The sequence below is a fragment of the Peromyscus californicus genome, unplaced genomic scaffold (genome assembly GCF_007827085.1).
Source record: "Peromyscus californicus insignis strain IS unplaced genomic scaffold, ASM782708v3 Scaffold_19__1_contigs__length_69161282, whole genome shotgun sequence".
Lineage (NCBI taxonomy): Eukaryota > Metazoa > Chordata > Mammalia > Rodentia > Cricetidae > Peromyscus > Peromyscus californicus.
Window position 1 is genome coordinate 49,962,644 of NW_026294491.1, and position 26,914 is coordinate 49,989,557.

A 26,914-nucleotide genomic window follows, 5' to 3' on the forward strand; every position below is an offset into this window, starting at 1 on the left:
CCACAGTAAGCCACCTCACCGGCCCAATGGTTGCTTTTAAAATGTGGGTTAACTAATAATAATGAAGACTGCAGTAATGACACAGAATATTTCATTTGGAGTCAAATAAATTAAGAGTTCAGTCCTGGCTGCACTTCTTGCTGTCTATATAACCCTGAACCTGTTATTAAAAATGTCCTTGTATGGGCTGGAGAGATGGCTCAGAGGTTAAGAGCATCGGCTGATCTTCCAGAGGTCCTGAGTCAATTCCCAGCAACCACATGGTGGCTCACAACCATCTGTAATGAGATCTGGCGCCCTCTGCATATATGATAAATAAATCTTTAAAAAAAATGTCCTGGTACTTCTGTATCCTTTTGTGTTAATTGGAGATAATAGTAGTTGACAGGACAGATTAAATGAATAGGTGTGCATTAGGGTTCCTGAAAGAAACAGATCCACTGGGGGGAGAGGTGCACGCGTGTGTGCGTGCGTGCGTGCGTGCGTGTGTGTGTGTGTGTGTGTGTGTGCATAAAGAGATTATGAAGAATTAGTACAGGAATAGGTCCTCTCTCCACTATGTAGATTCCTGGGATTGAACTCAGGTTGTCATGCTTGGTGACAAGCGCCTTTAGCCACTCAGCCATCTTGGCAGCCCTAAGACTGAGTTTGAAAACAGCCTGGGAAGCACAGTAAGAGCCTACTCCCTTAAAGAAAAAACAAAAACAAAAGCTGAACAAAAACCAGCAAGAAGAGATCATTTCTTTCAATGCAACCTAACAGATGTCTGTCCAAGGGCAATTATTTCAGCATGTATGCCATTTTCTGCAGAACATAACACACGCCATTCATTGTGTTCACTGTTCTTAACCATGAATGTATTTTTCCAAATCACTAGGCTTCCTGTGGGAATGATTAAGAAAAGCAAAATTTGAAATATTTGAATTAAAATACTTTTATGTGAATGCACTAAAGAAGCATTAGTTAAAAATAGTGATAATATGGGTAGGTGGAATGACATGCATATTAGTCAGTGAGACATAAAATTAAGATGTAGAAAAGCAGGGGATAGAAGATTCTCTTCAGGTGAGCCGATAACTCAAAGCTTCTGCCCCAGAGCTCCCTGATAACAGGGTCCAAGCCTCTGGGCTCACCGGAAACAGCTTTTGCTCTGTGTCCTCTGTTGCAGAGGTTGGACCTTCAGCCCTCCTGGCTATGCGAATGCTTTGGAAGAGAGGGTTTGCAGAACCAATAGACAGAGTGCAGTGGGCTGACCATTGAGTGATGTGAATTGTACGTGCGAGTTGATAGGAGTGTAGGGAAACCGTTGAAGAGGATACACTTTAGTATTTTTAGATGTATTTTTGTGTGTGTGTATGAATGTTTTAGCTGCATGTATGTACGTGTACCATGTGCATGCCTGGTGCCTGAGGAGGTCAGAAGAGGACACTGGATTCCCCGAAACTGGAGTTAGAGATGCTTGGGAGCTGCCGTGTGGGTCCTGAGTATTGAACCTGGGTCCTCTGCAAGGTCAACAAGTGCTCTTAACTGCTGAGTCACCTCTCCAGCCTGTGGGTAAACATTTTTAACTTATGTCAAGAAACTAATGTGCATGTTAATTAAACTAGATTTGCTTTTGTATCAGTTATCACCTAGGAGTCAACATGAATTCCCTTTTTTGAAAAGAGATACTTTGATTTTATGTGCATTGCTCTTTCCTGCGTTGGTCTGTGCAATGTGTGCACGCGGTGCCCTTGGAGGTCAGAATAGGGTGTCCGATCCCCAGGAACTGGAGATACAAATGGTTGTGAGCCACCACCAACATTTGTTATTTTTCTTGTAGTTCTGCTAAGTAAAAATGTTTTGAAAATACTGTGTAATTTAGTCAATCTCCTAAATTAGTGAACATTTACTAAATTAACCTTCTAAAAAATGTTAAATTATTTTGAATTGTTAGTAAAAGACCATAAGAAATGAAAATTATGCTGCTTTATACTAATTATCACAATATGTGATAAAAGTTTATACACTTCCAAAGTAAGTATAAAATATACAGTAAGTAAGGCTTATTCCTTTTATCCACAGATTTGGGAGGCAGAGGCATATGGGTCTCTGTGAGTTCGAGGTGGGCCTTGTCTATATAATGAGTTCCAGGACAGCCAGGGCTATGTAGAGATACCCTGTCTCAGGGTAAAAACACACACACACACACACACACACACACACACACACACAAATGTATCTATATACACACAGTAAACAAAATCTTAAGATAAAAAAAAACCCCTTTGCTAATAACATATTTCAGGCCAGTGAAATGGCTCAGTAGCTAGAGGCACTTGCCAAGCTTAATGACCTTAGTTCAATACCCTGGACCCACATGGTAAAAGGAAAGGACCAACCACCCCAAGTTGTCCTCTGACCTCCACATGCACACACAAAATAAAGGAGTATACAAGTTTTTGTTTTAAGTAACATAGCTTATGTCAGCTATCAGGTAATAGTGATGGCATCAAAATATTTGCATTCACATCCATCAAACATTAATGAGAAAACTTAAAGACTTATCAGGTTGATGTTTGTTGAAGATGATGTGGCAGCCGTGAAAATAACAGCTCTCAATATCTGCCACTCCGTGGGATCACACACACACACACACACACACACACACACACACACACACATTGTGATCCTGCTTTCCAGCCAGCGAATGAGCATGCAGGGTGATGTCAACCTGACAGGATCTGGATCACCTAGGAAACACACTCTCAGGCACACCTGGAGGGACCACTTAGATTAGGTCAATCGAGGTAGAAGACTCACTCTGAAAGAGGGCAGCCCCATCGCGTGGGCTTGGGTCCTGACTGCGTGGCTATCTTGCTGTGAGATAAAACACCGTGATCAGGCCGGGCGGTGGTGGCGCACCCCTTTAAGCCCAGCACTCGGGAGGCAGAGGCAGGCGGATCTCTGTGAGTTTGAGGCCAGCCTGGTCTACAAAGTGAGTTCCAGGAAAGGCGCAAAACTACACATAGAAACCCTGTCTTGAGAAAAAAACAAAAAAACCAACATGATCAAAGAAACTTGGGGAGGAAATGGCTTATTCAGCTTATGCTTCCACATCACAGTGCATCATCAAAAGAAGTCAGGACAGGAACTCAAATGGGGCAGGGACCTGGAGGCAGGAACTGATGCAGAGGCCATGGAGGAGTGCTGCTTACTGGTTTACTCCTCGTGGCTTGCTCAGCCTGCTTTCTTACAGAACCTAGGACCACCAGCCCAGTGGTGGCCCCACCCACAATGGGCTGGACCCTCCCCCATCAATCACTACTTAAGAAAATGCCCTACAGGCTTGCCTACAGCCCAACATTACCGAGGCATTTTTCTCAACGGAGGCTCCCTCCTTTCAGATGACTCTAGCTTGTGTCAAGTTGACATAAGACTAGTAGAATGGGCATTCATCCTTTTTGCTCTGCTGCCTCCTGACTGTGGTTGCAATGTGACCAGCTGCCCCAAGCTGCTGCCGCTATGATTTCCACCATGATGGACTATGAATGTGACTCTACATGAACCCTTTCTCCCAGGAGTTGCTTTTATCAGGATATTTTAACACCTCAACAGGAAAAGTAACAAATACATAGGGTGGTTAATACAGCTTTCTCTTCTATTCTCTTTAGCAGAATCTCTATTAGGCTACCCCATTGACTGCCCAGATTTCTTGGTACTATGCTCCTCCCTGAGATTCTTTGTACCCAATCCTCCATGCCCTTACTCTTCTGTTCACTGGTGTCAGGTCATACCTGCTATAGGAGGTATGAAGGTCCTTCTGGGTAAGCACTGGGGCAGTGGTTCTCAACCTTCCTAATGCTGTGACCCTTTAATACAGTTCCTCATGTTGTGATGACCGCAACTACAAAATTATTCTCGTTGCTACTTCATACCTGTAATTTTGCTACTGTTATAAATTGTAATGTAAATATCTGTGTTTTCTGATGGTTTTAGGTAACCCATGTGAAAAAAGGATTGTTCGACCCCAAAGGGTTAAAACCCACAGGTTGAAAACCACTGCACTAGGGGACCCTGAATTGTTAGTACACAGGCTTGTTCCTTCAAGGGAAGAAATGCTATGCTTGTTATCTGCCCAGAGGGCCGGGAATGAGAGTACATTCTAGCCTGGTGGGAGACCACACCAGACCCGCCCCAAGACCCTTATCCTAAGCTGGTTTTTCTCAGTCAATCTATAGAACTCATCCTTTTTTTTTTTGGTTTTTTGAGACAGGGTTTCTCTGTGTAGCTTTGCACGCCTTTCCTGGGACTCACTTGGTAGCCCAGGCTGGCCTCGAACTCACAGAGATCCGCCTGGCTCTGCCTCCCGAGTGCTGGGATTAAAGGCGTGCGCCACCACCGCCCGGCTTAGAACTCATCTTTATGGAAGCTGTCATATGTAGTCAGTCTAGAGAACCCATCTTTTAGCTGTCACATGTACTTTACAAATAATTTTGATGTAGTTTATTTAGTTTACTTTGTTCCTCAAAGAGATTTATGTATGCTTGTTTGGTTTGGTTTGATTTTTTTTCAAGACAGGGTTTCTCTGTGTAACAGCTCTGGCTGTTCTGGAACTCACAGAGACTCACCTGCCTCTGCCTCCCAAGTGCTGCGATTAAAGGCATGCACCACCACCTCTCAGCTTATGTATGCTTTATTGTGCACATGGGATTGAGTTAGTTATCACCAAAAGTGTTCACCAAATTTTGCTATGCTTAAATATGCCTAAAACAATGCATTCGGATCAGACTCTGGAAGTTTGAATCGACACCAGCTACTGAGTATGGTGAATAGACATGGTCTTCTCTCCGGTGGATCGGCCATCACTCTGCCCCTGTGGAGATCGCACAGACCCCTACGACTTGTCCCCCCATGACAGCTCACAGATGTCTCCCCCAATGAAACTCTTCAGGAATCGATCCTGTCTTGCCATCTGTTTCCTAGAGAATCCAAATGAACATGAGTAAGTTAAAAAAAACAACTGATAATAGACAGAAAATGTGGCACAAAGCGTGTGGCTATTTGTAGCATAATCATCATTCAAATAATTTTAGATGACTTGCAGGATCTCTGGAAAGGCATAAGCTGAGGTTTTAGGGTGAGGCTTAAACCAGGGCATGTTTTCATTGGCTTTGGTTGAACTGAACTGTGACCAGCACTTTTATTTACTTTGATATCTGTTGCTGGACTTACCGTGGGTCCAAATATAATAGTACCTACTATTGAACTTGTGACAATAAGCCTCAGATCATGCTCTTTTAGTAAAAAACAAATGTCCATTGGATGAGAAGATGGGTTTTGGGGCGGTGAGATGGCTTAGGGAGTAAAAGCGCATGCCATGTGAATCTGAAGTCGTGAGTTCAAATCTCAGAATTCACGTGAAAGTAAAAAGAGAGAACTGACTCCCAAAAGTTGTCCTCCGACCTCTACACACATCGTGGCATACATCTGCCTGCACACACATACCGCAACTAAATAACAGACTATACTATACAGCACTGTACCTAAAGAATTTGTTAAATTATTAGTTTGCAGGGAAAGAAAAGTTTGTGATAGCAATTACTAACCATTTATTAGCGTCGAATGATACTTTTATAGTAGGACTGGAATTTCCCAAGTGCAGGACAAGAACGGCACAAGCTGTTAGTTCAACCATTCTGACTGATCAAGTAGAAGAAAAGTAAACCACAGGTTTCTAAGAATTTTCTCCCCCTTTACATGGCTTACAGAATGCATGTTACAACAAGCTTAAAAATTAAAGAATCCTGCCGGGCGGTGGTGGCGCACGCCTTTAAGCCCAGCACTCGGGAGGCAGAGGCAGGCCGATCTCTGTGAGTTTGAGGCCAGCCTGGGCTACAGAGTGAGATCCAGGACAGGCACCAAAGCTACGCAGAGAAACCCTGTCTCAAAAACAAACAAACAAACAAATAAATAAATAAAATTAATTAATTAAGTTAAAGAATCCCGCACTTGGAAGGCAGAGGCAGATGGATCCCTGAGTTTGAGGCCAGCCTGGTCTACAGAGTAAGTTTCCAAGACAGACAGGGTTACATAGTGAGACTGTGTCTCAAAAAAAAAAAAAAAAAAAGTTGAAGAATCCTTTTTTTGTGAGGTGGATTTATGAGGGAGAGGCATGCTAGAAACTCAAGGTTATACACCATTTGGCCCTCAGAGGGCGCAGTTTACTTACTGTCTTTGACCAGATGTCTCCACAGGGACAAGGCTGGCTTATTCAGTGGTGCCTTGGATTCCTGACTTCAGTAGCAGGACGGGCGTGTGTCCTCAGGGCTTCCTTCTAATGCTCTTCCTCCCAGGTTTTCCTGCAGGCTCCTGTCTTTCTGTCCCTCCCCATTATGACCTTTCTTCTTTCACAGATATTTTCTGGGACTCTCACAAGACTAAAATTCTGTTTATAGAAAAAAAAAAATCTTAACTTCCCCCGCATCCTCTGAATCCTAGGGTGTGTTGACCTGGTGGGCTACAGTTCTGTCCAGTGCATAGGAACCTCCTGTGATCTTGTTCAGGTTCTTTCAAACCCCTTCAAGATGTAACTTCAGAAGCCCCCAAAACCTCAACAATGGCAACTATCACTGTGACTGTTCTCTGAGAAGCCCACACCCATGCTCTTCTTTCCAAGTGCCTTTCTTTATTTTAACCTGGTGCTTAAAAATGTCTTTAGTAAACTTTAATTCTCCTTCATACTGGTTGGTCTTGAAATCTGGCTTTACCTGAGTCCAGGCTCCTAAGAGCTGACAGGACCTCCTCAGGATGGTGCAGGCAACAGGTTGGAGATGTACCTCCATCCCCGTCATCTCTGTTAATCTGTATAATGTTGTGAAGGCCTTTAGGCCTCAGACGGGGTCACAGCCCATCCAATACTTTGTGTTCAGCTTGGTGAGGCCAGGGGAAGCAGCTCAGTTGACTAGTATCTGATCTCCTCATTCAAGAAAAATGGCAGTAATAATTTCTATTACTCCATGCTACTAATTTCTTATGCAACAATGAAAACTAGTAGAGAATCCAAGTTGTTGCCACTGGCACCTTGACCTCAAGTCTCTAGATAAATGTCTGGGTTAGCCTTAAGTTCTTGTGTTCTACCCAGCACCCACCACATTTTCCTTGTAAACTGAATGTGTGTGTGTGTGTGTGTGTGTGTGTGTGTGTGTGTGTGTGTGTGTATGCGTATGCGTGCTCATACAAAATTCCCAGTGAAATATGGCCAGACTCCTGCTATCTTATTTATAATAAAAGGAGTCCCACTACCTATTGCTTTAGAGAGGATTCCTCCCCTGTGTAGCCTCCCATGCCTGTGAGCTAATGCCTATTTATTTACTATTATGGTTTTGTACATAGTGATTAAGTCTACTGGGCTGAACTTCCTTATCTCCCCCCGGCCTGACCTGAGCTTGGTTCCTTAGAGCTGAGCCATTGGACCTGTCAGTAATATCAAACAATCCTGTCACTCACAGAACATTTTGACAGCATGTATATTGCTCCTTGCTTTGATTTGGAAACATCAGTAGTTTACCATTTTTTAAATTGCCCTATATATGTGTTGTCTTAATTCTTTTACAAATTTACTAATGAAATTATTTTGTGTACAGTAAATGTTTTTCAAAAACACGAAAAGATTCAGAATCTTTTTCTAGAATTTTTATTACTTTATTTCTGGGTGGCAGGGTTGGAAAGGCATGCATACCACAAGATGTATGTGGAGGTCAGAGGACAACTTTCGGGAATAGTTTCTCTCCTTCCACCAATGAGGTCGTCTGGCTTACTTTGCAATGTCTTTGACTACTGAGCCACCTCATTGGCCTTGGGATCTTCTAAGAATGAAAAAGCAAGTTCTACCTGGGTTCAGAGGTGGCAAGTGACTAATGGTCGGCCAAGTCACAAGATGTGCACCTGTGGTCCCCCTGCTTGGGAGACGGAGGTTTGAGAATGGTCTGGATGATATCATAAGGCTCTGCCTCAAATGAACCAACAAATAAATAGGTATAGGAGATGGTTGAGGAAGATAAGGCTGGGCCAGGTCAGGCTAATGTCCTGTGTGAGGGAAGTAGAAAGCTCTGCAGGGGACAGGGAGGTGACATGTGGGGATACTTGAGACTAACCGGACTCTATATTGTTCTAAGTACGTAAATTGTCACAAAACCTTTACCCATGTTTTCTTTAAGTGTGTCAAGAATTTCACACTATCTGAAGCTGAGACCACTTACTTAAAAAATTATTTTATGTGTATGAGTGTTTGCCACACATATGTATGTATAACATACTTGTACCTGGTACTTATAGAAGCCAGAAGAGGGCATCAGATCTCCTGAGACTGGAGTCACAGACAACTGTGAGCTGGGTAAGTTGGGTACTGGGAACTAAACCCAGGTCCTCTGGAAAAACAGCAAGTACTCTTAACTGCCGAGCCATCTTCCTGTCCCTGAACTTACTTCTGAGAACCATTCAGTTTTCTTAGAATACCCTAAATTATTTCTGTTTCATTTTTACTGAGAAATCTGAAACAAATTTACTAGAGATAGGAACGGATCTATAAGTACATTAAGTGCCAAAGTAACAGAATGAAGAAAAAAGATTCTGAACTCTTTCCCATGTTCAGATAGTTTCCAAAGTTTAGAATATCAAAAATGTGAAAAACTAAAATAATTAGAGAGAAGATAGATTATAGATTGGCTTTTTCTGATGTTCTGGCATGGCTCAGCTGCCTGAGAGGATCACCATGGCTCAAAGAGCTGCTCCAGTTCCTGTCAGGCCTCCCACACCACTCCACTTGTCCCCACGGCAGGAGCTGAGGAACCACGTCAAGGACAGGCCCCAGCAGAGATGCTGATGTGTGAAATGGATTGAATATTTCAGTAACCAGGAGCCAAGGCTTTCTCTACTCTCTCTTCAAAATATGTGAAGGTACATTTTTAGGACATGCTGAGAACCAATTCAAGGCTCAAATCATGACCCCAACTCTTTCATAAAACTTTCTTTCCTCCTCTAACTGCATAATATCCATCATACCAGAGTTCCTGCCCACTGACCTAATAGATTCATAGTGACATTAAGGTGCATGTTAATGTGTAATAACTCAATAGACTGTTAATTATATCAATAGATTCATTACCACTTGAAATTAAGCAAGTTCCTGAATATCATCTTTGTGTTATTAATTAAGCTTTTACTATGGAAATTATAAATACACAAAATAGAAAAGAACATAATACATGCCCCCCTCCATGAATTTACCCACGTGTAAGAGATATGGGTATTCATCAAGCTGTTAATCTTGGTTCATTCATGTTCTTATACATTTTCTCTATGTTTTGATACAGAGGAGTTAACACATGTCTAGAGATGAGTTCCTGCCTGGGCAGGCTGTCTGGGGTAGAAGGTGAAAAGAGGTGATTATTATCATGGAGGAATTATATTTTATGTGATATTTTATTTATTAGCTTTTTAGGTTAGCATACAAAGTAATGCGTTGCATTGTAGAAATGCATTATTTTATGAGGAAGCAAAGTGGGGCCTGTGAGATAGCTCAACAGGTAAAGACATCTGCAGCCAAGCCTGACATCGTGAGTTCAATCCCCAGGACCCACAGGGTCAAAGACCAGAACCAACTCTGATCTCCAAACAACGTGTTGTGGCATGTGCACATGTAAGTACATACACAAAAAAATAATAATTAGATTTTAATTAAAAAAAACTGATTGAAGGGGAAGAGACTCACAGGGTCCTGCCCTTAGTATTAATACACAGTCACTAGTTGATATTTCCTTCTGTGGTATAACCACTGGTAAGGTGTCTGTGCTTTCATAAGAAAACCCTAATGAAACTCATTAGATTACACATACATGCATACAACACACACACACACACACACACACACACACACACACACACACACACACACACACACACGCATAAGACGCAACACAGAAGTAGAAAGGGTTCTCGGGTGAATATCATCTAAACACACTGTAAAAACATAATAATGAAACCTGTTATGTATAATTAATATATGCTACTACAAACATTATTAAATGTGACAGCAAGCTTCCTAAATGTTCTTACTGCCTTCTAGTTTTGAGTCATCTTAAGTGAAGAGCATTGTGCCTAAGACCACGGTGAGGGGTTTCATGAAGTTTAAGAAATACACTCAACCCAGCACTCAGGAGGCAGAGACAGGCAGATCTCTGTGAGTTCAAAACCAGCCTGCTATACAGAGTGCGTTCCAGGACAGCCAGGACTACACAGAGAAATCCTTTCTCCAAAAACCAGAAACAAAACGGAAGAAAGAAAGAAATACACTCAAATTTTTGTCATCTTTTGCATCAGAAAGATTATTATCAGTTTAGTTCTCTCTGTACCATATATCCGTACATATCTAGTAATTTTCCCTTGGGCAGGTAGAAATGGGATATAACTCCCCTGTCATATCTAGAAGACTCAATCTTTCAGCAGACTTCCTGTTCCTCTGGCTCTTACAATTCTCATCATCCCCAATGATCCAAGAACCAGTACAAGTTGTGTGCTGATGTAACAACTGAGGCTGTGCAGTCCATAGTCAGTTGTTCTCTAAATGTTCACTAGTTGTGAACCTTTAGGAATATCTCACCTGCAGATCATTGTTGCACTTCAGAGGCACTACAGATGGGTAGGGATATTGAATGCTTTCCCCCCCTAGGCAGCTTGCATGGACCCTTCCAGTATTATGAGTGAGGAGGCTTTTGGGTAAGATCCAGCTCTGTTCCTCTGCATCCTGGGTCTGAAGTGCATGGTGTCTTCAGCAACAGGGACTTACCTTCAACTTCTCGGTGACAACTGATAGCCTATATTGTTTTTGGAATCTCTTAGAATCCCGTTTCTCATGCCTGGTACTATAGATTTTGTTAGATACTCTATGGCTCTTGGGGGGAATATGATTACCCTAAGTGGCATAATTTATAATTTCATTTAAACCATATACATATATATATACACACACCCTACATATACATAACCCCTACATATATATACCCTATATATATGGGTGTGTATATATGTATATGTGCATATACACATATGTTTATAGAGTATATATGTGTAAGGTATATATGTATGTATATTCATAAATTTATATGTATTATTTTGGTAAATATAAAATAATATGAAGCTGGGTGTAGTGGTGCATGTCTTTAATTCCAGCACTCAGGAGGCAGGAATGGGTGGAGCTCTGTGATTTCCAGGCCAGTTTTTGTCTACATAGTGAGTTCCAGGACAGCCAGGGCTACAAAGAGAAACCCAGAGACTCCCCCTTCTCTCTCTCTCCCTCCCTTTCTCTCTCTCTCTCTACACACACACACACACACACACACACACACACACACACATTCCTTATGACTTTTTGCAAGCACCCTTAGTATTTATCCCCTGGCTTCCTCTTCTTTTCTACTGACTTCCCTCCTCCTTCCCGGTTAAAGCACCCCTCTTATTTTCCCCTTTCTTCCTTCACCTGTATCCTGCTGTTCCCCTCCCTACTGCTCCTTCTCCCTCCCTCCATGGCCCCTTTTTACTTTCCTCGTTCACGTGATTACTCCAGGTTGTTTCTTCACATCCGAAGGTTTGGAGCGTGGAGCCGTGGCTTGTAGGGTAGATCTTGTCCGGGGCCCTTGAGTGCCTCCTCGCTTCCATGAAACAGCTTCCCTCACTACACGTTCCTACCATCGTGATAGTCCGTGGTACGTCATGCCCAAAGAAATGGAGCCAGCCAAATTTGCAATGAGCCTTGTGATGGCAAGAGATAAAATAAACACCCCCCCATAACCACTCATCTGTGATTCCACTGCTCCTGGGTATTTTATTACAGTAATAAAAGGTTGACTAACATAGGAACACACCCCAGTACAGTGTGCATCCACCCTATTTCTATATAAGTTACTGCATTGGTTACTTGTCTCCTTGTATTGTCAAAATACCTGACAAAAGTTGTTGTTGTTGTTTTTTCAGAGACAGGGTTTCTCTGTGTAGCTTTGTGCCTTTCCTAGAACCTGGAAGTCACTCTGTTGACCAGGCTGGCCTCGAACTCACAGAAATCCGCCTGGCTCTGCCTCCCAGCTGGGATTAAAGGCGTGTGCTGCTCCCGCTGCTGCCGCCGCCGCCGCTGCCGCCACCACCCGGCTGACAGAAGTCATTTAAGGAGGGGCTGGAGTCAGCGTGAGTTGCTCTTCCAGAGGACCTGGGTTTAGTTCCCAGCACCCACATTAAGTAGATCAGAACTACCTGTAACTACAGCTCCAGGTGATCTAACACCCCTCTTCTATCCTGACAGGCACCCACACACATATAATACACAGACACACATATACACAAAAGTAAATCTTTTTGATGAGTACCATAAGGAAGGGAGGGTTTATTTGGCTCCACAGTGTCAGAGGATATATATATAGGCCATTGTGGTGGGAAAAGTACGTGTGTTCGCTTGTTTTTCTGTTGCTGTGATAAACACCATGACCAAAAGCAACTTGGGGAGGAGATGGATTATGTGGCTTATAAAGTCTCAGTCATAGTCCATCACTGGGGGAAGCCCAGAAGGGAACTGGAGCAGGGCAGGAACCTGGAGACAGGAACTCAAGCAGACACTGTGATGAAATGCTGCTTAACTGGCTTGCTTCTTCCAGCTTGGTCCGTACTACTATTTCATACAACCCAGGATCACCTGCCTAGGGGTGACACCACCGTCAGTGGGCTTGGCCCTTCCACCTCTGTCATTAATCAAGACAGTGCCTCCACAGGTTTGCCTACAGACCGATGTGAGGGAAGTTTTTCTCAGTTACGGTTTTCTCTTCCCAGATGACCCTAACTTGTGTCAAATTGACAAAACCTAACCAGCACAGGATGGCAGCAACAGCAGGAAGCTGCTGGTCACATCAGACTCAAAGGCAGAAAGCAGGGAGCTATGCAAGTCTTGTGTTCAGGTTACTTTTCCCTCTATATTCATTCCAGATTTACAGGCCATGGAAGAGTACTGAGGGTCTCAGTTAATCTAATCCAGATAATTCCTCACAGACAAGCCTAGAGTTTGTTTCCATAGTAATTCTCAATTCCATCAAGTTGACCATCAAGACTAACCTTCACTGTCCCATTCTAAGGTTCCAGAATTGGAGGTGATTATCTCAACTCACAATAAAGCACAAAATCATTGTAGTAAACATGATAGTGACGGGTCTTTTCTCAGGTTGGGTAGGCTTGGTTATTTTCTGTTATCAGTAGCAATCAACTAAAGAGCAGAGGTCCTTTCCAAAAATTTTGTAGAGTCTTAACTAACTCAAAGAGGGGAATAGGCCTCCCCACTCCACTGCCACTACCCCAATAACATGAGCCCGGGCATTGGTGGATACCTGAGTGCATGAGGGTGTTTTTAGTCAATTACATTTAGTATCTTCATTCATATATCCAGCCATTACTTACAGGCTACTTTCTCTCTGCAGTACATCACTCTTACTTACTTTTCTAAGTTGCTAATGTTTTACAGTCACATTCCTTTTATTTTCTGTGCTTAAACACTTCTGAAATATATGTGCATAGTCCCCCCAAAAGAGCAAGGTCAAAGCTATAGTTCAAAATGCCACTTGTAAGTTTTCACTAATGCATCTGGTATATTTCTTTCTATTTTTGTTTGTGTGGTGTGTATATGTATATGTATGCATGTTTGCAAGTCGGTGGGTACGTGTGTGTGTGTGTGTGTGTGTGTGTGTGTGTGTGTATGCATATGGAAGCCCAAAGTTGCTATCCAGAATAATCTTCAGATCACTCACTTTTTTACTGAGGCAGGGTATGTCAATCAAATCCAGAACTCATGGATATGACTAGTCTTTCTAGCCCAGCCTGTTAGCCTCAGTCTCTGCCTTCAGAGGCTAGAATTACAGATAGATTACCACCCCTACCACACACAGACACACACACACACACACACACACACACACACACACACACACACACACACACATACACACACACAAGGGTTTCTTGGGATCTGAACTCCAGTCCTCGTAATTACACCATAAGTGCATTTTTTAACCACTGAGCCATCTTTCCAGTCCCCCTATTTACAGTTTTTGGGAAGAAATTACCTCCTTTCTGGTCTCCATAGGCATTAAGGGAGGGCTAGAAAAACACTCTCGTGAGTAACTCCCTAAGGGGCTAAGGCTAGGCAAAGATGGATATTTTCTTCCCAGTTACGCAAAAGTCATTTTTAAATGCTCCATTTCTGCTAAAATTCACTTGCTATCACCAGGTTTTCTTAGACTTAAAGCTAAAAATCTGTCTATAATTTTTAAGTTCCCTAAATAGCATCCTCCCACCTAGATCCCAAATGGAAACCTGTGTATACTGCTCTGTCGTCAAGCACACAGATGCACAGATGAAAAAGCCCAAGAAATAAGACAGAATAGGCAAACTGTATTTATACATGTTACACATTTCACAATATAACTAATTATCAAATTATTGTCAAACCACTTTTTTTTTCCAAAAAAAATCCCCTTTAAAACAAAGAAACAAGACTGTAGGAAAATGATCTTTGTAGCCACATCAAATAGAAATCCATTAGTCAGTTTTAGAAATTGAGAAATTGAGATGCTTGGTCTCTGCTGGAGGTGGTGGAATGTCAATGGAGAATCTTTTTTTTTTTTTTTTTTAATTTATGTGCATTGGTGTGAAGATGTCAGATCCTCTGGAACAGACAGCCGTGAGCTGCCATGTGGGTTCTGGGAAATGAACCCAGATCCTCTGGAAGAGCAGCCAGTGCTCTTAACCACTGAGCCATCCCTCCAGTCCCTGTCATCGGAGAATCTTGAGAATCTTGGGAACTTTGTCACACCTGGCAGCACTTTGGGCTCTGCTGAGTCCAGTCGGACCCCCTGAGAGTTGCTCACTGAGGTGCATGTCTTTCTCAATGGCAGCCACACCTGGTCAGCGGCATCCAGCACTGTCCAGAGGGGCTAGGTTGCTCTTTTCTACACTGAGGTGGAACCAGACTTGTTTTGATTAAGAGTTCAAGTACAAATATTTTCTTTAGAGTGAAGTGGCAGGGAGTGGAGAGATGGCTCAGAGTTAAGAGCACATATGTCTCTTGAAGAGAATCAGAGTTGTAGATGGATTTTTCTTTGGGTCACCAGCTCACAAAAAACAACACAGAGACTTATTAATTTTGAAAGCTTGGCCTTGGCTTAGGCTTGTTTCTAACTAGCTCTTATATTTTATATCAACCCATTTCCATTAATCTATGTGCTGTCACACGGCTTGTGACTTTTATCTCTTCTGCTTGTCTGGCTGGGGACGCTGCCTTTTTTCTTCCCTAAGACCTCTCTGTCCCCCCAAAGTCCCGCCTAACCTCTTCCTGCCTAGCTATTGGCCATTCAGCTCTTTATTAAACCAATCACAGTGACATATCTTCACACAGTGTAAAGGAATATTTGGCAACACTGAGTTCAGTTCCTAGCACTGATGTTAAATGACTCACAACTGCCTGTAGCACACGCTTCAGGCAACTCAACACACACACACACACACACACACACACACACACACACACACACACACTTAAAAACAAATGTAATCTTTAGCAATAGAAATAAATACACTACTTGTGAAGTGATGATAAGCATCTGACTGTAATGCTTGGAGAGCATCATTCTGTATGAAGTTTCAGTGACGGGCCACTCTCTGCAGCTCCAGCACATCTGTGTAGGTTACTTGAGGATGAGTACTTGCTCTCAGTCAGACCTGTAAGCAAAGCTTTTTTCTTTTTCTATTTAAGAAGAAGAAAGCTTATTAGCAACAACTCTTTAAACAGTGTCATGGATTCATGCTCATCCTGTCAGGGTGAATTGAAAGAACGTTTGCCTGAAATAGTTTCTAGGAGCTATGATGTGGGTGGATATTTTATTAAGTATTTATAAAATAAAGGTAGATATTTTATGAAATAATCTAGAAACTAGAATTGGCGTGTGTGTTTGGTCAAGTGTGTCAGGTTTCATTTGACTTGGGGGTCATTTTCCTTTCATTAGTGTGAAAAGCAGTAATTTCCATGAATGCCGTGTGCTGTTCTTCAGGGATGTATCCACTCGCTGATGCTGAAGAAATCTTACTCAGGTGGGGTTCCAGGTGTGAGCACCTTTGTTTCTTTTCTCCCTGTCCTTCTTGTTGGAAGCACAGAGGTCTTAATGCCCACAGACAAGCACGAGGAAAACCAGGGATGTTAAACATGCAGGGTTGTCTCTTCAATGGAAGAGATAGATGTATTTAACCCATTTTCTACCCAGAAGGTTGAGAATGGAGGTGGCTAATAGCCTAGGTGACCCCTGTGCTGTCTGTATGATGGAGACCACACCAGATCCTTTCCCAGGCCCTCAAGATAACACATGTAGCCTACGTTAAGAACTCATCTTCATGGAAGAAGTGGCATGTACTTTGAGAAGAGTTTCAATGTAATTATGCCTCCTGGTGCATATGGGATTGTGCTACACCAAGAAACCTTTTTCCAAGTTGTACCATACTTAAAAAATGCCTCAAATAAACTGCCCAGTGTCAGACTCTGGAAGTCTGAACCAACATTGCTTGCTACTGAGTCATGTTAAACCAAATTTCCTCTTGCCTCATGTGGATCGTTACCCTGCTGGCCACGGCGTTTGCCGAGACCCAGAATTCAGTTCTCTTACCCAAGGGTTTGTGACCACAAGTGAGAGAGTGGAAATAATCACGGATTCTAATCAGTCCTCTGAGACTAAGCATTATATATAACTATTGAGATATTTGTTAAGATCCAAGGGAGCAGGATATTCAGAGCAACAGCTCTGAGACTTTATACAAGTGACTATAAAACATAATCCTTGCTTTCCTGAACAAGGAACCATAGATGTTAATCATTGGAAATGCATAGGAACTAATGTAAATAGAGCCCATGAAAAAGGGGGATAAAAATCCCTGTCAATTATTTTGCAAGCTGGAGTGCAGTAATATATTATTTGGACCCTCTCAGAAAGGAGAGAGACAAACAGACAGACAGACAGAATTTTCTGCTGGAGTTGTCAAGGCAGGCTGAGTGGGCGTTGTGGATGCTCTGGCTTCCTGCCCAAACCAGGCTTGGAGTAGCAAAACACTTGAGTTCCAGGGGATGGAAGATGGGACTCTGCTGCCATGGCTGCCCAGAGCTGAGTTTTTGTTTGTTTGTGTGTTTTTTTGTTTTTGTTTGTTTTCCCTCCCAGCAGGAATGACTCAGTATAGACTGACCAACGGTCCCTTCCTGGGGAAAAATTAAAGCAGGCCCCACTTCTAATACAGGAACCGTTGTAATTAGAACATAAAGCACCAGAGCCGGTGTCGTTTAAATGTCCTGAGGTATTGGTTATTCATTATATGGATGACATTCTCCTGCTCATCTAATTGATACTTAAATGATTGCTTGATGGTAAATAAACTAAAAGAGCAAAATTTAAAATTTTGGGGCATGTCAGTTGGGTATACTTTTATCTGCCTATCACTACTAAGGATTTGGTTCCACCCTTTAAGTCGCCCTCTAGAGATTCTCAGTTAAATTCTATAGGAAATATAACATCTGAAGCAGAGTGGGTTATTAGCATATTAAATCATGATGCTGCTAAATCTGTAGCTCATAGAATTAATCTCTCCCTTCCACATCAGTTATCTTTCCTTCCTCCTCATCAACCACTGGAATTATCTATCAACAAAAATAATGGTATTACAGAAATTTATGCAAGTCATAATTCTCCACAATAATCTGCAACCCTTATTTACAGGAAATTGTAGACCTAATAATGATAGGAAGGGCACATCTTAAACCACTTAGTGGTAAAGAGCCTGTAGAAATAATTGTTCCATGAAATAAAATGCATGTTGATTATTTCTTCCACACTGATAGTAATTGGCAGGTTGCATTAGCATGTTACTGGGGATAATAGCTAGCCACCATCCTAAAGATCCCCTTTTAAGATTTTTTTGAAGATACCCCATGAGTCGTGCCTAAAATTACATCTAAAAATACTACAGAGATTGCTTTTAATGCTTTTTCAGATGAATCTTCAAAAGGACAAGGAGCATATGTTTTATATAAAATTCCACATGCTTCACAAAAAAGAGTGTGTCTTCTTGAGCACAGAATTAAAATTGCCCTGAACTTTAAAGATCTCAAATCCTATAGCCTTAAGTTTAAATCTTTTAAAGTTAATGGCCATTGTTAATTAAGTGGATTTTGTTTGTTTCTTAGTTTTGTGCTCTCCCCAGTCTGATAAATGATCAGATTCTGACAAGGGAGGAAGCTAGAGGAAGCTCATGAGGTGCCTATCCTCCAGTAAAAAGACGATTTTTATTCCAAGCTCCTAGTGTGAAATTACTAGTGAGTGATTCTCACATCAGCTTGACATCTGGAAGTAGGGCTGTCTGGGTCTGGGGCCTTCTCTCCGGTCAGGTATGTAGAAATCTGTGCTGGAATGCACTACAGGCATGCAGAGTGCCTCTCCTTAACTAATCAGAGCACAGCCCCAGGCGTGGCGTGGGGCCCCGGAGACTCCAGAAAAATACCAGGTGTCATATCAGAATCTCGGCTTTGTCAAATAGCTCTTTCTGCGTGTCCTTTTAAGAACTCCTATTACAACTAAAAACTGATAATGATCCTGCGTATACTAACAAATGCTTTAAAGAATTTATGAAATGTTAATCATGTTACTAAAATTCCTTACTATCCATAGGATCAAGCTGTTGTGAAACAACACAGTCAGATACTTAAATGACCAATTTTAAAAATTAAAAAGGGGGTTATATGTACCCACCTAAATCCCCGTATTCTCTGCTGCACTTACCTATGCTAACTTTAAATTTTTTAATTTTTTTTTCACTTTAAAGGATAATGCTTTTTCTGCTGCCCCAAAGCATTTTGTCCTAAAGGAGGCATGACTTCAAGTGTGTGTTAAAGGAAAGATCTAGAAACTGACCAATGGAAAGAGCCTGAGAGTCTAACATCAAGGCGAGGGTATGCTTATGTCTTTCCAGTAAATGGACAAAATCCCAGATGGCTCCTGCTCAGATGCATCCGACCAGGACAGCGTCCCAAAGACCACCAGACAAATGAAGCATCTGAAGGTAGACAACAGATCCATCAAGAGAAGACATCCCAAGAGGAAGAGTAAGCTGATAACTTGGGGAGACAGACACTTTAACTCATCAAGCTGAGACTTTAGGGAAACAACAAGGGCACTATATTACTGACCCTAAAAATGATGCTGTTATATGCACTGACTGTATTGCATGTTAATTCTCAGCTGGTCAATGTGGAATCTAAATGCTTCTTTGTCAGGAGGTGGGGGAGGGGGGTAAATGACACACCTGTAATAGAAGACAGTATGATGTTTTGCCAAGCTAAGGATTGTCTTTAGGCCTTTTTATTGCCCGTCCCAGGAAGTCACTGGAATACAAGAGAAGTACTAAGATGACCTGTATGACTAGTAAAACTACTAACATTGCAGCAAAAAATATCAGCAGAAACTAGTCAAGAGATGAGTGGATTGAGGAACATAGTTTTACAATATAAAGCCACCATAGATTATTTTTCACCCAAACGTAATCTTGGCTGTCAACAATTTCCTGGCATGTGTTGCTTTAATGTATCCGATTTTTTTCTCATACTATTGATGGTCAAATTAATTTGTATAAGATATAGATAAAAAATCTCTCAAGTGACCTGTGAATGGCCATCGTGGTTAAGATGGTTTTCTTTCCTTGGTCCTCTGTTAGCTATTTCTCTTGTCCTGGCCTATATTAATTAGACTAGCCATAGAGGCAATGCATTTAACCTTGGCCTCTATTACAACCACTGTCTTTTCTTTAAAAAATTAGAGGAGAGGGCATAATGGGAGCACAAATGTCCTTGTGCTCATAGACAAGCACCAGGGAAACCAGGGATGTTAAACATGCAGGGTTGTCTTTTCAGTGGAAGAGATAGATAGATGTAGAACCTGTTCTCCACCCAGAAGGCTAAGAATGGAGGTGGCTAATAGCCTAGGTGACCCCTTGCTATCTGTAAGGCCAGGCCATACCTACCTCCCCCAAGCTCTCACAAGCAGGACTAGATGTGGCTAATGGTCTTGGTGACCAAGACCACATCAGATCCCTACCCCTAGGCCCTTGAGAACCCATTAAGAGCATTAAGAACCCATCTTCATAGAGGAAGTGACATGCACTTTTCAGTTTTAATGTGATTATGCTTTCTTGTGTATATGGAATTGTGTTACATCAGGAAACCTTTCCCCAAATTACACTGTATTTAAATGTGTCTAACATAAATTACTCAAGATCAGGTTATCGAAGTCTGAACTAACACCAGCTACTGAGTTATGTTGAACCTAACTACCTTCTTATCTCCCTTGGCTAGAGACTTCTGCAGGAAAAGGAGAAAAGTAAAGAAACAAACTGATTATAGAAGTTAAGATTCATCAATAGTTTTTAATTTTTTTTCTGTTCCATCTGAAGGATGTAAAGTGCTGTGTTCAAAGCCTGCTTAAATTAGGTCACCTTTTCTTTGTAGTTTAAATGTCCATTTGTTCGGGAATAATGCAACATAGATAATCTTCACAGGCATAGCTTTGGGGTCAAGCTAACCTAATCTAGTTACTCCCCAGGCATTCCTAGAGGTTTCTCCCCTGTGTCTCCTGTGATTCTGGATTCTTTCAAGTTGACAGTATTAACCATCACATGGGTTATTTTGTGTTTTCCCTCCATCCTCACTTTCTTCCATCTATAATATTATTTTTGAACATTTAAAGCACCTTTACTTCGAACGTAGTAATGATATAGATCTATTCAAATGTAAGTTTGGTAAACACACTTCATGTTATTGATTGGGAACACCCTTACCACACGGGATCCCGGAGGGTAGGGGATGTCTACCCCCCATAAGGTAAAGATTGGGTGGAGCAGAGCTACCCTGGGTGATTGCTGGAGCCTCATTCAGGTGCAGGAACAGAACATTACCCGTGTGTTGCTGTGCAGTTTACAAACAGTACATCCAGTATAAAGCTCCCCAAAAGTGAGTGAAAATATGTATCATTAAAGAGGCACAAATATGATAAGGATGTGCTGCTTAATAATTCAGCACAGACACTAACCGGGGAAGGAAGGTTAGTCTCTATAAAAGTCATTTATTGAAAAGAGCACTTTATTCTCAGGCTATTTTCAGTTAGCAATTTCACTGCCATTTTATGCCAAAGGTTATCATTTCACTCTTTCATATTTTATATCCAATTTAATATTCATATCAGACAGGTTTAATAATAAATTACAAAATATTATTTCTTTATTGCTTCATTCACCTCTCTGCTGAGATACGTATTTTTTTCTTTTCAGCTGTTCCTTACTAACTTTTCCTGGAGTATAAAACAGAATTTTAGCAATAATAAAGGCATTACTCAGTGATTTAAAAAAAAAAATGTTCCTTGCCTGGATGTGATGGCACGCATCTTTAATCCCAGCACTCCAGAGGCAGGGGCACGTAGATCTCTGGCTTTGAGGCTATCCTGGTCTACATAGTGAGTTCCAGGCCAGCCAGGGCCACATGGTGAGACCCTGTCTTAAAAAAAAAAATGTTGTTTGGCTGAGACAAGCTCAGGGAGACTTTACTAGGACACGCCTTGTGTTAAGAAAGTGAGATCCTGGCGGACAGGTGGACAGTGAGCTTAATGTGCACAACCTGACCAACACTTAAGAGAACAGAGAAAGCAAGTTTCCATGGAAGGAAGCGGTGCTCAGAGCACAGGAAAGGGGCAGGCAGTTCTGCTTTCTGCTGGTTGGAACCGTTGAGATAAAGGATTCTGTGGAGGAAAACATAATCCAGGAGGAGGCGGAAAAGGACGATGGGCAGAAAATAGCCAAAGAGCCACTCGAGTGAAAAAACACGTGACCTTGGGTTACGTTGATCGGTAGAGCTGGGATCCTTGTATGCACGTCACAGGATGTGGTTAATGGTGTGACTCGGTGGTAGAGCACCTGTCTTGACTGCAGAAGGCCTTCCGTTCAACCCCAGCACCAAAAGAAAGAAAAAAGAAATAGAAAAGAAGGAAGCAGGGTAGGGTTGGGGATTTAGCACAGTGGTAGAGCGCTTGCCTAGCAAGCGCAAGGCCTTGGGTTCGGTCCTCAGCTCCAGAAAACAAACAAACAAACAAAAAAAGGAAGCAGGGCATGGTGGTGGCGCATGTCTTTAATTACAGCTTCCCGGAGGCGGAGGCAGGTGAATCTCTGTGAGTTCCAGGTCAGTCTGCTCTAAAAAGCAAGTTCCAGGCAAGCCAGGGCTAGAGCGTGAGACCCTGTCTCCAAGAACAGAGCAAAACAAAAGAAGTCCGAGCAAGTTGCGTTGTGGGTTAAATTAACTAAAATTATGTTCTGGTAAATAGGCCTAAATAAGAATGGGCTATGGGCAGAGCAAATGGTTCAGTCAGTAAGGTGCTTGCAACATAAGGAGGATTTAGACTCAGAAAATAAGACACAGAGAGAGAAATACACCCAACTCCAACCTCTGGCCTCCGAACATATGCAAACACACATGAGCATGCGCACCCACATACACCACACATACAAATAATGAGAAATAAAAATAAAAGATAATCTAATCATAGGATATGGTTTCTTGAAAAGTAATTTCCCTACTATTGTAGGCACCTAGTAGGGATCCTCCAGAGAATACCTGGAACCCTATGTAGAGAAGAGTGTGTGCTAGATCTGTCCTGTTAATACAGGAGCCACTAACCACAAAGGAAAAAAAAAGCCTTTGAAATATAAGCAGTGTGATCCTGAAACTAAGTTACCTTAAATAACTGCGATTTAAAAGTCTAGAGGCAGTGGCTACTGTAGAGACAAAAATTCAGCTGTAGAGACAAAAAAAAAAAAATCTGTGTATTTATCTAGAGCTTGCAATATATTATTCTAAGAGTTTTCCTTTAAATTAAAAAAATTTATCTTATGTGTGTCTGTGGTTTTCCTGTACGCATGCATGTGCATTACATGCATGTCTGGTGCCTGCAGAGGTCAGAAGAGGCATTGGATCCTCTGGAACTGGAGGGACAAATGATTGTGAGCCACCATGTGGGTTCTGGGTGTTTGGTTGGAGCCTCCAGCTTGCCCCTGCAGGTCTAGAATGCCCCATTCCCCCCCCCCCCCCCCCCCCCCTCTCTCCAAACCCTGCCTGCTCAGAGAATCTCCTGCAAACAAAGGAAAGGCCAAAAGCCCAGTTCAGCTTTCTTGGCGGCTACTGCAGCTCCTCCTCTGAAGTTGCCAGCCACCCAAGTCCCACCTAAGCGCTCAACTTTTGACTATACTTGAGCATAAACCCAGCTTGTGGTGGACACGTCATCACCCCTCACCTACAGCCTATAAAACTTTCCTGCCCTGGTCTGGTTGTGTGACTTCTCTGGGACTAGAGAACCCGCCCAGAAGTTGCTTTGCTCAGCATACCTGCTGTTATACTTTTCCATTCAGCTTAGTCTGGCTGACTGCACCGGCAGAGAAACTTATTATGGGGGCTGTTTGGGGGTGGGGCATAGAAAACCTATTACTGGGAATTGAACTTGGGTCCTTTACAAGAGCAGCTAGAGCTCTTTACCATGGAGCCTTCTCTCCAGCCCCTAAGAATTTTTCTTACCTTCCCTCCAAGTAACACCTCTCATCCTGCTTCCTTACCCTCCGGTAACTCACTCCAATAATGCTAATTGCTTACATTTTAGTTTCTTTTCTTAAAGGACAGAACAGTTTGTTTTGTCTCAGTTTAAGAATACAGCCCCATGGGGTTGGAGATTTAGCTCAGTGGTAGAGTGCTTGCCAAGTAAGCGCAAGGCCCTGGGTTCAGTCCTCAGCTCTGAAAAAAACAAAAACAACAACAAAAAAGAATACAGCCCCTTATGGCAGAGAAGACATGATGGCTGAGACTATAATGGCCCTTCTCACATTGTGCCTTAGTCAAGAAGCATAGAGTGATGAATGACGATGTTAGACTTGCTTTCTCCTTTGGGACCGCAGCTTGTGAAATATTGCAATTAGAGTGGGGTTTACCTCCTTGGTTAAACCTGTTTGGAACTGCCCTTTTAGACACACCCAGAGGCATGTTTCCATAGTGATGCTAAATCCAGTCAAGTTGACAATCAAGATAACATTGTAACTCTATAATTTGTCAACTTGACACCTGAACACATCATACCTAAAGTCTCATTTCCATCTCATAATGCAAAATACATGTAGTCCATATCTATAACAGGGCCAACAGCGGCGTTCTGAAGCCTGAAGTCTCTTCTGAGACTCAAAGCAATCTCTTAACTGTGAGCCTATTTAAAATAAAAAAAAAAAAAAACCCACTTCCATTATATAATGGCACAGAGTACACATGCTGGTTCTAAAAGGGAGAAATACAGGCTCAACAAGGAATGATCAGACCAAAGCAAGAAGACCAAGGACATGGAGATTTGCACAGAAGTTCCAGAAAGCCACCCGTGTGGGACAATGTGTAGAATCAAATTCTCTGAAAGGCCGTTGTGTGAAGCCATAAAGGTGAAGGCCACAATACTGAAGCTGCTGGGACCACTAGACACCTGCTGAGGAAAGCCGTAGACATGGGGTAGAGCTGGTCCAAGAGAAGAACTGTGGGTGGCAAAGCAGGAGGATGGGACTACCAAAGCTCTTTGGAGCCCAAGTGATTCCATTACAGGCCCCAGATGCTGGAGGCGGAGCTTCAGAATTTGGTGTTTTTCCTCCTGGGTTTTGGTTTGTTTTGATCTGATAGTTGTAGCTAGAGTTTTCTCTCTGGGTCCCACCAAGCCCTGGCAGTCCAACAACCCACTTATAATAAACACACAGACACGTATTATTTAAACTGTTTGGTCTAGTGGCTCAGGCTTCTAGCTATCTAGTTCTTACATCTTAAATTAACCCATTTCTATAAATCTATACCTTGCCACGTGGCTCGTGGCTTACCTCCTTCTTCACATGCTGCTTGTCATGGCGGCGGCTGGCAGTGTCTCCCTCCTCCTTCCTGTTCTCTCAATTCTCCTCTCTGTTAGTCCCACCTATACTTCCTGCCTGGCCACTGGCCAATCAGTGTTTTATTTATTGACCAATCAGAGCACATACAGATCATCCCACAGCAGATAGTTCTTTTCTACGCTCATGCTTCCCTTTGCAAATGCAATGTTTACTAAGTGCTGTTGTATATTGGAAGTATGGGACTTTAAAAAAAAAAATAGGGGCTCACAGTGAAGGGATTATCTGAATCCCAGAAGAGATTTTGAACTTCTGAATGCTTGTGACTGTCAAAAATTACAAGGACTTTTAGAGATGGTCTAGATTCATTTTGCTTTATGAGATGAAAATGAGACTTTCCTGACCAGGGACAGACGGTTAGGATTTAAAAGTGATGTGCTTGAATGTCAAGTTGACAAGGGGTAGAGTTGTGGTTGATCTTCACTATCACCGAATTGGATGTGTTCAAGTGAAGGGTGAAGACCCATCACAAATGTGGGTGGTGCCTTCCATGGGGTGAAGTCCTGGACTGAATAGCCAGCCTTCCCCTCTCTCTGCTTCCTGACTGTGGATACATTGTGACCAGCTGCCTCATGCCCCTGCCACTGTGCCTCCCTGCCCTGATGGACTTGTACCCTTAAACTGTGAGACTGAATAAGCCTGTCACTTCCTTAACTGGCATCTGTCAGGAACTTTGTCACGACAATGAGAAAAGTAACTGACACACACACTAACTGGCTCCCATAGTAGCAGCTGTGGACAGAAACAGGCTAAACGTGCTTGATACTGACATGTGTATTTACAAAGTAATTCCAAGGAAAGCTTTGTTAGGGGAAATTTCACAGCTCACAATTTATTCATAAGGATGAAGGAATCAAGGTTTCAAAATAATTTGTCCAACACTATGGAAAAAAGTAAGAAAAGTTAGCATACACAGTATTTTAATATGCAACTTACTGTCCCATTCCTGAATAGTATTATGTCAGGTTAAGTACATTACTTTGGAAGAAGTTTAATTAAAACTTTTTTTTTTTTGGTTACCAGAATATATGTTTAATAAAAAAATATTTGTGACAATGACAAAAAGACCACCCAGTGGAAAATAGGCAAAGGTCAGAAAGGGAAAGAATGAAAAACATTAATGACTTAAACATACGAGAATTCAGTGGCATACAAATCAAAGTTAAAGTGAGCTATCAGATGGGCAAGAATTAATGGAATAGTTGTTAAATGCAAAATGTGGTGTGGAATATGTGAAAACTTTCACATGGCTGTTGGGAGTGTACATCAATATAACACTCTGGAAAAAATTATGGCATCTTATAGTAAAATTGATGCATTTATACTATGACCTAGTATTAATTAAAGCTCCTAAAGCTGAAATCAGCCTTTAAAAAATGCCCTTCTGCCTTCTAGCAGTGTGATTCAAAACAGAAAAATAATTCGCCTAGATGTACTTAGCTACAACATGTAACTGTTGACTTTGAAACCAGGTCTCTCACTTATTAAGAATTCATGTATCTCAGCAGGGTGGTGATGGCGCACGCCTTTAATCCCAGCACTTGGGAGGCAGAGGCAGGTGGATCAGCCAGGACTATTACAGAGAAACTCTGTCTCAACAAACCAAAAAAAAAAAAATTATGCATCTCTTAAATTCTTTTAATTGTAATTTCAATTAAATACAAATTTCAATTGTAACATAAATATATGTTAATATTCTTTTTGTTTGTTTTAAGACAGGGTCTGATGTGGCCTAAGCTGTTCTCCAATTTGCTAGAGAGTCAAGGTTAGACCTTGAATTCCTAATGCCCCTGCCTCCACCCCCTCAGGCTAGAATTACAAG

The 26,914-nt window shown here is 42.0% G+C and overlaps 1 long non-coding RNA gene across 1 annotated transcript in view; it reads right to left on the bottom strand.

Moving 5' to 3' along the window:
* Positions 1-4,421: 4,421 nt before the first annotated feature.
* Positions 4,422-26,914, bottom strand: part of LOC128114898 (uncharacterized) — a 54,601-nt gene continuing 32,108 nt past the window's right edge. Inside the window, exons 2-3 of the long non-coding RNA XR_008219935.1 lie at positions 6,212-6,427; positions 4,422-4,961 (exon numbers count right to left, since the gene is read on the bottom strand). This is a non-coding gene — a long non-coding RNA (uncharacterized LOC128114898). The remainder of the gene's footprint in view (positions 4,962-6,211; positions 6,428-26,914) is intronic.